Raw genomic sequence first — 13,193 nt, forward strand, 5'->3', positions numbered from 1 at the left:
ACATATGTAAATGTTTTTCAAAATAACAAAGAGCTTACCGTATGTAATATCTAGTTCAATCACAAGAATGTGAGCAAAGATTTTCCTCTTGACCAATTTGAGAAGTTTGTCAAGCAGGACATTAAAAACTTAGATGAATTACCACAGATGGACTGAAACAGTCCTTTCAAATGAAAGAAAAATCCTCTCTGGCAGATCTTTATTGTACAATTAAAGCTCAGTGATCACTCCACATATGAATCTTATTTCATGGTCATATAATGACTCTCAAAGTTATAAACAGCATGTTCATATATGGACAAATCATAAATATAGCACACAGAGACCTCATGTTTGAATCATGAAGTTTAGGTTACTCAACGAGGCCACGGTGAAGACTTATCTGACCTATCATGACATTACTGTAAGATTTCTCAGTAAGTACACTGCTTTTTCAGTTTAATGTGTTTTGAAATAAATGAATAAATAAAAGGTATTAAACAATGTTTTTGACTTGCTCTAGACTCTCTAGATGTATGTTTATATGTTAACATTTATTTGCTGCTGCAGTTTACTATTGTTGTAGATTGTTATTAACAGACTTTCTGTTACAGTCATAAGCCTGAGAATTTTGCTCGATTTAAATATACATTTACAGACATCAGTCAACATGTGGAGTAATACTTATTCATCTTCTGAGCGTGGTGAGTTACATCGCCAGATCCATTTCTACATCAATATTGTATGGTTTGTAATCACACCACATCTGTCCTAAGTGCATCAAGTCAAATATGAAGCATCCAACCACAAAATCATTGACTTGTCTTGAATGCAGTTTTTGGATTGTTGATCCAGGATTTAGGGAAGTAATATTTTCTCAGTGTTTCTGTTTTGTTTTCTAGTACAAATATCTGAACATTCTTGCATCAAGATGTATTTACTCCAGAAACAAAATTACTTCAGATATTGAGCCTTGTTTACTAAAAAACTATTTTAAAAACAAAAATATCTGCAAAAATGAAATTAACTTACCAAAACTAATAATAATCTAATCCTTTTCACGTTTAAACAGATGTTATTAAATTATGTCTGCATTAATGCTTGTGAGCCACAAAACTAGAAAGAATGTTTACATGTAATTACAAGGCTTCAAGGAAATTTACAGTTCAAATAATAAATACAGTAAAATCAAAGATGTATTCAATAACACTGTGTAATAAGGTTCATTATTTAACATTAGCAGGGGTGGGCCATCAGGGCCTTCTCTTATTGCCCTATAAAAAAATATATATATATATATATATATATATATATATATATACAACCCGAATTCCGGAAAAGTTGGGATGTTTTTTAAATTTTAATAAAATGAAAACTAAAAGACTTTCAAATCACATGAGCCAATATTTTATTCACAATAGAACATAGATAACATAGCAAATGTTTAAACTGAGAAAGTTTACAATTTTATGCACAAAATGAGCTCATTTCAATTTTGATTTCTGCTACAGGTCTCAAAATAGTTGGGACGGGGCATGTTTACCATGGTTTAGCATCTCCTTTTCTTTTCAAAACAGTTTGGAGACGTCTGGGCATTGAGGCTATGAGTTGCTGGAGTTTTGCTGTTGGAATTTGGTCCCATTCTTGCCTTATATAGATTTCCAGCTGCTGAAGAGTTCGTGGTCGTCTTTGACGTATTTTTCGTTTAATGATGTGCCAAATGTTCTCTATAGGTGAAAGATCTGGACTGCAGGCAGGCCAGGTTAGCACCCGGACTCTTCTACGACGAAGCCATGCTGTTGTTATAGCTGCAGTATGTGGTTTTGCATTGTCCTGCTGAAATAAACAAGGCCTTCCCTGAAATAGACGTTGTTTGGAGGGAAGCATATGTTGCTCTAAAACCTTTATATACCTTTCAGCATTCACAGAGCCTTCCAAAACATGCAAGCTACCCATACCGTATGCACTTATGCACCCCCATACCATCAGAGATGCTGGCTTTTGAACTGAACGCTGATAACATGCTGGAAGGTCTCCCTCCTCTTTAGCCCGGAGGACACGGCGTCCGTGATTTCCAACAAGAATGTCAAATTTGGACTCGTCTGACCATAAAACACTATTCCACTTTGAAATAGTCCATTTTAAATGAGCCTTGGCCCACAGGACACGACGGCGCTTCTGGACCATGTTCACATATGGCTTCCTTTTTGCATGATAGAGCTTTAGTTGGCATCTGCTGATGGCACGGCGGATTGTGTTTACCGACAGTGGTTTCTGAAAGTATTCCTGGGTCCATTTAGTAATGTCATTGACACAATCATGCCGATGAGTGATGCAGTGTCGTCTGAGAGCCCGAAGACCACGGGCATCCAATAAAGGTCTCCGGCCTTGTCCCTTACGCACAGAGATTTCTCCAGTTTCTCTGAATCTTTTGATGATGTTATGCACTGTAGATGATGAGATTTGCAAAGCCTTTGCAATTTGACGTTGAGGAACATTGTTTTTAAAGTTTTCCACAATTTTTTTACGCAGTCATTCACAGATTGGAGAGCCTCTGCCCATCTTTACTTCTGAGAGACTCTACTTCTCTAAGACAAAGCTTTTATAGCTAATCATGTTACAGACCTGATATCAATTAACTTAATTAATCACTAGATGTTCTCCCAGCTGAATCTTTTCAAAACTGCTTGCTTTTTTAGCCATTTGTTGCCCCCGTGCCAACTTTTTTGAGACCTGTAGCAGGCATTAAATTTTAAATGAGCTAATTAAGTGGATAAAAGTGTAAAATTTCTCAGTTTAAACATTTGCTACGTTATCTATGTTCTATTGTGAATAAAATATTGGCTCATGTGATTTGAAATTCCTTTAGTTTTCATTTTATTAAAATTTAAAAAACGTCCCAACTTTTCCGGAATTCGGGTTGTATTATTATTATTATTATTATTATTATTATTATTATTATTATTATTATTATTTAGGTATAATTTTCATTTGTGTAATGTCCACAAAGTGGCCTATGATTAGTTTCGTTGAGATTGAACTGGAATATCCAACTGTAAAAAAAGGTCTGCGGCCAGCCTGTAGACTTAACAGGGCCAGCTCTACAGATAGTGCTTCCCTTTAGTTCAAAGATGTTGAATCTGATTTGTAACGAACATTAGTGACAGAATCTTCAGCCAATCAAATTTTGATGCTCCATGAAAGAGCGCCCTCTGGGACCAGCTACGTGCCCAGTGCTTACCCCAGCTAGGGTTGCCAGGTTTTCTCTACAAAAATCCCCCATTAAAAATCGTGTTCCAGGAGTTAAATACAAGTTTTTGGCAGGGTTCTCCTGGTAAAGTTCACATTCCAGAGGCTAAATGTCACATCACTGAAGTCACTTCAAGCAGCAGACATGAAAAACAACCCACTGCAACATTGGTAAAGTAGCCCAATTTGGCAACACTGCGTCCATCGTTTAGTTGGGAATTTCCAAGCCACTGGCACCGGCGCCTGTACACCTGATCTTGTTGCAAATCTGCTTTTTCAAGACGCTCTTTTGCAGACAAAAGAGGAATAACTGAAGGATAAACTACTTAAATTGAATTAGCTAACAACATTTTTTTTAGCAATTTCAAAGATTGCATCTACGAGTGGCTAACAGCTAGCACTGAGCACAACAAGTTATTATTATTTGTTTTATATATGAGTAAAGGGACATGGAATGACAGACACATGGACTTTATTTACAAGTGACAGGTGAGTGCTTTATTATTTGTCGAGTATTGATTCATGCACATTGTAATGGAGGTGTAAGTGGTGGTTAATAATACTGTGGCGTGGTGTGTGGATGTCCAGCATTTGTACAGTTCTGCTGCTGTGGTGCGTCGTCATTTTAGAGTGAAGTGAATGTTCATAGTGACCCGTGTATTGGTGGATTACTTTTACTGATCAGTGTAGGGAAATTTACTCTGAATTTAACCCATCACCATCTAGTCTACTGTTGAAATTGTTGATCAGCTGCCATTGTCGTGAGAGCCTATGTGCAGCATAATATGCAAATTATATGCATATGGATGAGTTAGCTGCTACAGAGATGTGTAAGGGTATGTAGTTTACAGTGCTTACTGAAACCTGTGATGAAGTTTGGCCTTCCTGTCATGTCCACCAACATCAGGAGGGCATTCAACAACCAAAAAGCGAGTGTTGGCACCAACATCCCTGTTAAACACCAAAAAGAAAAGAAAAGATTCCTATTTGTGCATAAAACACTCTACAGATCATGAGTCATGTTCACGCATCTAATTAAAAAAGTTTGCTGTTACAGAATAGAGTGGTGGGTTTTAAGTGAAATTTAGCTGATTTGAGTCCTGACTGACATTAACCGAGTTTGAGTTTGAGGCAGTCAATTCAGTCTAGAACAGATGTGTGAACATTTCATGGTCGTTTTCCAGAGGGGGGGGGGGTCATGTCAATGTTAAAAACAAGAAAAAAAGAAACAAGAAAAAAAAAGTTTACTACTTCTCTAACCGATAAAAAACAAGGCCAACTCATTTCCACCAAAGGCTTGGTGCAGAAGTTTGGTCCACTGTGTTTGCCAGAAATCTCCAGATGCTCTCCAAAACCTCTGCAAATGCCTGAAAACACACATAGATCATTAATAATTAATGGTCAGAAAGAACCAGAGCAGCCATCTTATGGACAATTTTTTTTTATTGTTGACATGAAATTCAGATTTGAAATGCAAGTCAAAATTATAGAAATTAAACCTGCTTACCATGTCACTGAGCTCCTAAATCTGACCATGAAGAAAAGTCCAGATCCAAAGACAAAAGCTGCTTTCTTCAACGAATCCCAGGGGCCTCCTTTTATCTAAAACGACTTACAGATGAGGACAGTGGAAACAATCAAAACAACAAAAAGAGCAATGATATACAAGTGCTATAACAAGTCTCAGTTAGCTTAACACAGTACACCTAGCGTGGGATTTTAAATAATATAATAAATAAAAAGAAAAGTGATAGAATAGAGCAAGCTAGTGTTAGAGGTCTTTTTTGCTTTTGTTAATTTTACAATAAATGAAAAGAAAACAGATAGAATACATAAAGATTAGAACGCTAGTTTTTTTTTAAGGATAGAATTAGAATAGTGAGTGTTAAAGTTAGAGGGTCAAATAAAGATGGAAGAGATGTGTTTTAAGCCGATTCTTGAAGATGGCTAAGGACTCAGCTGCTGGGATTGAGTTGGGCAGGTCATTCCACCAGGAGGAACATTTAATTTAAAAGTCCGTAAAAGTGACTTTGTGCTTCTTTGGGATGAACAATCAAGCAACGTTCACTTGCAGAACACAAGCTTCTAGAGGCACATAAGTCTGAAGTAACAAATTTAGGTAAATGGGTGCAGAGCCAGTGGTAGTTTTGTAGGCAAACATCAATGCCTTGAATTTTATGCGAGCAGCTATTGGTAGCCAGTGCAAATTGATAAACAGAGATGTGACATGTATTCTTTTCAGCTCATTAAAAATGTATCTTGCAGCCGTAATCTGGATTAATTGTAAAGGTTTGATAGAATTGGCTGAAAGACCTGTCAAGACGGCATTGCAATAGTCCAGCCTGGACAGAACAAGAGCTTGAACAAGGAACAGAAACTACAGGCGATTAATTTAGAAACAGTTCTGAAAATTACTGTTCCTTCTGATTTATTATTACATAATTAGCTTTTAGACTTATTCACAATAGCATTATTATTTGTCTGATGTTTGTTTCGAACAAATGATGAAATGTCAGCGCACAAACACAAGCATCAAGAAAGACATGCTTTAAACTCCAGAATAAACCTTTTTGTTCTATCAGCACAGTTGCTTTGGGATTTCTTCAAGCTAACTGGATTCCAGGTTGTGCAGAGTAACACTGTAGCGATGATGTAATGCACTTGTGCCACATCTAACTAACCCTGATTTCCACTGCATGCATCTGTGGCGCATTACGGCTCCGAAGAGTTTTGTTACGTCCTCCACGTGGTGCCAACTCACACCAGAAACAGTTCAGAAGCACATGATTTGCCTTTTCAAACATTGTTGGCTAAATGTTAAAGTGGGGGGTACAATGGTGTTTTGTGTATTCAGAGTTGTGCCCAGTGTTAAAGAGGTGGATTCTCATGCTACACATGGCCAAAGTTTTAAAAAATAATTTAGAAAAATGACTGAGAATTTCTGTGTCGAAAATCTTACTTTCCGGGTTGGTACAAGTTTCGGCTGTTTTTTTTTTTATCATGGATCTAATGACATAGACGAGAGTGGAACTCCTTATATGAGCATTTCTCTGGTAAAAGCGTGCCCGCGCACACATCGGCCAGAGGAGATTGAGAGCGCGCACATCAACGCACTTCACAATCGTTGGCAGCGCTGCGTAGGATTTGTTTGAGAATGCCTCCAAATAACTGCGTTTTTGGATGTGAGGGAAAGTTTACCGTGTTAAGCTTCCACAAGAACCCAGCGTTACATGAACAGTGGATGCAGTTTGTTTTTCCGGAGCAGGAGTGTATCAACTGTGTTTGTGTGTTCTGGTCATTTGAGTGACGAATGTTTTATAAACAAGGCCCGAGTCGACGCTGGATTTGCACATCGTTTGCTATTATAACATGGAGCCGTCCCTGTGATAAAAGACCCCATTCATGTAAGAACAACTGCATCAGATTTCTGTCTTTTGTTGGAAATCAGCACATAAGTGAATATATGTTAATGGAAACAACACGAAACATCAGTATTATAGCTCCACCCATGGCACGCCTCCAGGAGCTCGGCTTTTTCCGGAAAGAATCGGAAAGCTGTATTTTTCTTTTATAAATATGATAAAACTAAAGACTTGTTGGTTATATGAAGGATGCAGTACTACTCTATAGGTACTCAAGATTAACATGAGATTAGGTGAAACTGTGTATGTTATGTGCCCTTTAATGTTTTATCCAGTTTAATTCTGTTTATTTCACTCCTACAAATCCTGCAATTAAACTCCACACCACACCTTTTTTAACTGTCCTTGTAAAAAGGATCTGTGATGATCTTTCAACTGAGGATGAACCTCTCATTATCTATTTCTGGTCTTCTAGCAAGCATATGTGAAATATGATTGGGAGACTGCACATGGTGTTAAGTTTTAAATGTACATGATTTTTTTTTCTCTTCTATTTTGTATTTGCTATGCGGTTTGGACACGGCATGCGTCAAAAATAGACAAGGCGCCTATCTTTAGCGAATCGGCGTGAAGAGCAGCCAGACAATACTGTGCAGAGTGTTGTTTCATTCTGTGGAAGTAAATGAGGACCAGCAACTGTTTGATTATACACATTTAAAACACAGTCTGCCTAATCACATATAGCTTTCTAGGGTTTCATCATCTTGATAGTTATTTCAAGACCTGTTTCAGATCAGGGAGACTTCCAAAATGTTTTCTGTTTGGTGGCCTCCAGGAACAAAAGGCCACATAATGTATATACAGTACAGACCTGATCTATAGTGAACATCAGGATGTGTTTTAAGTGTGTTAGACATGATTGCATAAACAAATATATACATATATACACAAAACATGACTCTAGTTAATATGAGCTGGGTATTAACACAGATTTCTCGATTCAATTCGATCCTGATTTGAGAACATTTATTGTGTCACTGGAAATTCCAACATAAAACAAGACACGGAATACAAGGAGTGTTTAATGTTGACAACTGACAGAACTTCTCAGTGGCTGACCACGAGGCACTGCAGAGGTGGTGAAAACTGCCCAACGCATCACAGGGACACCACTTCCTGCTCTTGAGGACATCCAGAGGAAACGCTGTCTACGCCGAGCTCGCAGCGTTCTCAAGGACTCCTCTCACCCTGACCATGGACTGTTTAACCTCCTGCCCTCCGGGAGGCGCTTCAGGAGCCTTCGGACAAGGACCACAAGATTCTGGAACAGCTTTTTCCCTACAGCTGTCTCCTTGCTGACCTCTGACCTCTGACACCACCCCACACCACACACACAGACTCCTCCCCCTCTTCGTCACTACATCTGACTGATTTATTTATTTATTTACAACAAGCAAAAAACAGTAAACTTGTTATTACTTGCACTACTGTCTGTTCATCCGGGAACACTGAGTAATCCATTTGCACACTGAAATATTTTCTATGCACTGAACTGTCCATTGCACTAGTGTAAATGATGTTCATATGTTCATAGCTCTGCTTATAGTGTATATACACTTACATAATCCATCTGTATAGTATGTTCTCATAGCACACCTACCTGTATATCATGCTTATAGTATTTAAAATCTGTAAATTATGTCCATAATACTGCCTTATCTGTATATTTATTGTACATTTGTAACATATTGTAGACCTTGTATATTCTGTACTTACGGCTTATTGCACTTCTGGTTAGATGCTAACTGCATTTCATTGCCTTGTACCTTACATGGGCAATGAAAATAAAGTTGAATCTAATCCAATCTAAACAGACTAAAATACAGTTTATGTAATTACAAATATATTATTTATTTTAAAACCAGATGCAAAAACAACCCATCTCTTGTCTTTTCTTCCCAGTTTTGATTTCCATAGACATGAACAAAGAAACTCAAATAGCTCACTAAAGACTCACTAGTTAATAACTCACTAAGTTAATTTAAACGGCTCAAAAGACAAATTAACAAATTAGTACAAATTCTAAAATGCTTTACATGTAAGCCCTTGTTTCCTCATATGATTGTGTTCCCATCCTTTATTTTGTTCTTTAATAATACATCAGGATCAACACATCTGTGAAGACATTTAGAGGACTCAGTACCAGGTGTCTTTAAATGATGACATCTTTTACTGATGAAGTAATGTAGTGTCTTTTGCAGTCCTAATACCAAAAACAAAAACAGTTTGTTAGTAAATGACTGCTTTCCTTCCCTCTCGTATGATCACCATGTATTTAAATTAAATTAACTGGTAACACCTTACAATAAGGTTCATTAGTTAACATTAGTTAGCTGCTTTAGTTAACATAAACTAAGAAGGAACAATACTTCTACAGCACTTATTAATGTCAGTGAAAGTTCATTTCAACATCTATTAATGCATTTTTAATATCAAAAGTTAACATGTTAACATGAACTAATGCACTGAAAATTAACATTAACTAACAATGAATGACTGTTTTTTCATTAACTAACATTAACAAAGATTAATAAATACTGTAATAAATGTCCTGTTCATGGTTTGTTCATGTTAGTTAATACATTACTAACATTAACTGATGTGACCTTATTGTAAAGTGTTATCAATGAATTTAAAATATTATTGACCTGCTTCATCTTTGCTAGGAATTGTATTTTTTGTATATTTTCTGAAGAAATTATTTTTTCTTGTGTTTTGGAACAGACAGGAAGACAGGGAAGATGCCTGTATTTTTATTCATTTTTATTTTGTTAGGCTATGATAGTGCTTAAAGTCACTAAGCTTGTGATGTGACATTTAAGTGAAAATGACCTGAACGCTCCCACATTAAAAGAAAATGACCTGTACTCCTTGTTGCTGATATTCAGAGGTGTATAATACTTGAGTAATTTTACTTGATTCATTTACTTAAGTATTATTTTGGGGGATTTGTACTTTATTCAAGTACAGTTTAAATTGGATACTTGTACTTTTACTTGCTTACATTTCTGGAGAAAAAACTCCTTACGATTTTATTTCATCTTAAAAAGTACATTACATTTTTATTTGATCTTATGCACAATAAATATGGTGAACAGAAGTTCAAATGCATGCGCTTGACGTGAGAACCAACGATCATTGTTTTCACGCATCAAGCACACACACTTCTACTTCAGTTGTGACTCTTCTCATGGTGCAAAGGGACAGGACCACTTCAGAAACCACACAAAGTGAACACGACGGTCAAGTTTATTTGTATTTTTTGTATTTATCTGTTCGCTTAAGAATAACACTTAAGGTCACTGTATTTGTGTGTGTGTGTGTATTTGTGTGTGTGTGTGTGTGTTTGTGTGTGTGTGTCGGTGTGTGTGTGTGTGTTCCACTGTGCTGCATTTTAAATCTTGTTGCACTAGTATGTGATCGAGTTCAGGCCAAACAGAGACAACAGCGCTACTACGGTCACACAATACAATGGTCAGAGAAAGTGGTGTAACAGAGGTGGTCCAGGGAAAATTCTGCCAAGGTGGAAAATGTTAGGATAGTCACTCGTTGAGTCTGGTTTTCATCGTCCGTGCTGAAATCTCTCTGCTGTGTGTGTTAAACCGTGTTTGAAATCTCCCTTCGGTGATTGGTGGTAGCTGTTTTTAATGCCTGATCAAAATTTACTGCGAATCTGATTCGTAAATTCAAAACACAATTCAAATTTTATTGAATTGTGTTTTGAATTTACGAATCAGAATTTGTAAATGTAAATTGTGCTGTGCATTTATTAATTTTGTTTTGTAAATGTATTATTTTTTTAGGCTGATTTGGCTCCATATCAAATTGTTTACATTGTCATGACTTAATTATTAGCTTTTTATCAACTCACAAAATCACAGTTCTTACATTAACCCCAGTTTGGGAAACCCTGCCGTAATGTAATGTTTTTATGGTTGATATCAAAAAATTTAATATATTGTCTTTCTTTTTGATAATGGTAAGTTTAAAACAAGTTAGATAAAAAAAAAAGTAATCTAAAAAGTAGTCAGAGTACTTTACCTAAGATAAGTAACCTAGACTTGATATCCTCAAACTGGATGGAGTCACAGTCTGGATGCTAAAAGATCAAGTCCATCATGCACTAGACAGTTTTCTGTGTAATCTGTGTAATAAGACTGTGAAGAACTGTCTGGCTCATGGCCTTCCCTTACATTCGGCATACATAAATATAGAAATAAAAGTAATTCAATGGCCTGATATTTAAGGTGATGTGAAGTGCAAATGAAAATTCACTCAATTCAATACAATATATTATTTAAATGCATTTTACTGTCAGCAATCTTTAAATGCATGTTTCTTTTTTTGACCACATTTGTCATCTTAAACTCCACTCCTTAGGAGCTACGCCCACTCCTGCAACATCCAATCAACAACTGATGCATAGAACCAAGTCCCGCCCCTAGATTTTTTGTTTTTCATTTGAATGTACACACACACACATATATATATATAATTTTTTTATTTTTACATTTGTTTTAAAGAAATGCATGTTGTGCAGAAAAAAAATGTAAGTTCATTAATAATATAAGCGGGAAATGGGAAAATGTACAGACTGGTAAGTTTGAAAATAATATACTAGTTTCCTCATCCATTTGAGATCAAGAAATCCAAAGTCATTCCTAATTGCTATATATATATATATATATAATTTTTTTTTTTTTTTTTTACTGCACTGCCATCAGGTGGTTGTCAAAGCATAATGTGCAGCATATATATATAAACTGTTTAACTTGTGTAATTTGTGACTGTTGTCAGCAGATGGAGCCCATTGACCAGTATTATATTTAAAGTGAGGTTCTATTACATTCAATATGGACAAAAGAGGAACTTATGAAGGAAACATTTGTATAAGTTAGTTAGTTTATATCATACATCCTCTTTCAGCTCCTGTGATGTTTCTCCGTGTGAATCATAGCTTTGGACTGATCAGAGATGAACACTAGAGTACTCTGTATGTCGGACAGGAGTCTCGTTGGGTAGCTCAGTTTCTCAGCTCTTTCTGGAGCTCTTATCCCGGGGTTATTGGCAGTCAGCGGCGGGTCAGTTTCCCAGCACAGACCTCCACCATCTGAGGACTAATCCACAGGAAATATGGGCAGCTCTCTCCTCGTCTCCTCGCTGGAAAATCTCCCTAAATTCAAAGCATCTGTAGGCACGGGTTGGAAAAGGGCCGCTTTCCCAGAGCTCTAGCAGATGATTTTTTTTTCTTTGCATGTAGAAAGTTAGCCCAGAGGGGCAGAGGACTACATGAAATTAAAACAAACATCAGCGGGATCAGGGAGCGTAAATAGCCGGTCATCAAAGATCATGCCAGTCTACATGAAAGGAGCGCAATATATCCATCATTTAGAGTGGATGCTCAGTCTCAGAGGTGAATCTGTTTGTTGATCGCTCATAATCGTGAAGAATGTCGACCCAATATACTCACAGCCGCTCAGATGTGACTTAGTGAGAGAGCAAACGCAAACAGAAAAAAAATCCTCATGTGGTACGAATTCACTTCTTAAACTATATGTACTCATAGAGGGCACTTGTAGTGTTAAAGCTCAAATCTGAAGCTGTGCTCATGAAAAACACACAGCAGCTTGATGTATGAATGCTGGGGTGGACAAGCATATGGGAGAGCTAGTGCATTACCGTTAAAGTGTAATAATCATTCTCCATAAAACTTTAAACATCCTTTTGGTGATACTATGGTGATTTACTCAATATGTACATTTTTGCATTTTGAGCATCCCATACATTTCGTAACATACCCTTGTTCAGTCATCAGACTAGTTCATTACAGGCAACCATAGACAGTATGTTTGTCCTGAAGGAATAATGGGAAAACATGATGCAACCTTATTATCTTGATCCTGGGGTTGAATAATTATACATGAGGATTCCTGTAAGGCATTTGCTGCATTCAGGAGAACTTGCAGAGCTTGGGACAATTTTAAGATGCACACCAAATTTCATCAATTTTCAAAACTTGTCGTTGAAGAAAATGGGGTCAAGAAAATTGAAAGTTGCAACCAAACTGTTATTTAATTTTCTGCAGTTTTCAAAGTCATGTCATTGCTTTTGCCACTTACACTATGTTTTTGGTTTTGTTGTATGGTTTATTTGTCTAAAAAACGAAAGCTCAGTTGTTTTTCAAATGCTGGGTTATCACAGAAAACATACCACTTTACTCAAGAGTTACATTAGAAACACTAAATATAATTTCACTGGCACATTCATGCAGTAACTGAATTTTGTATTGAAGGTAAGGAACACGGTCACACATTTCCAGCTCTCAGAATCATTCAGTGTCGGTGATGCTTCATTGGGACAGTCTACGGTGGACCTTATCCTGCTGCAGGAGACTACAGCTTGCACAATCCTCCTGGTTTGTGCATTAAACGGCTGGTCCGGTGTGCTTTTATTGGGCTGCGAGGCTCTGGAGGTGATTCTGGAGTCTCTGTGCGTCCAGGGTTTATCTGTAGGCCAGATCAAAGGGTCAGCTCCACAGATAAA

The sequence above is a fragment of the Carassius carassius genome, chromosome 47 (genome assembly GCF_963082965.1).
Source record: "Carassius carassius chromosome 47, fCarCar2.1, whole genome shotgun sequence".
Taxonomy (NCBI): domain Eukaryota; kingdom Metazoa; phylum Chordata; class Actinopteri; order Cypriniformes; family Cyprinidae; genus Carassius; species Carassius carassius.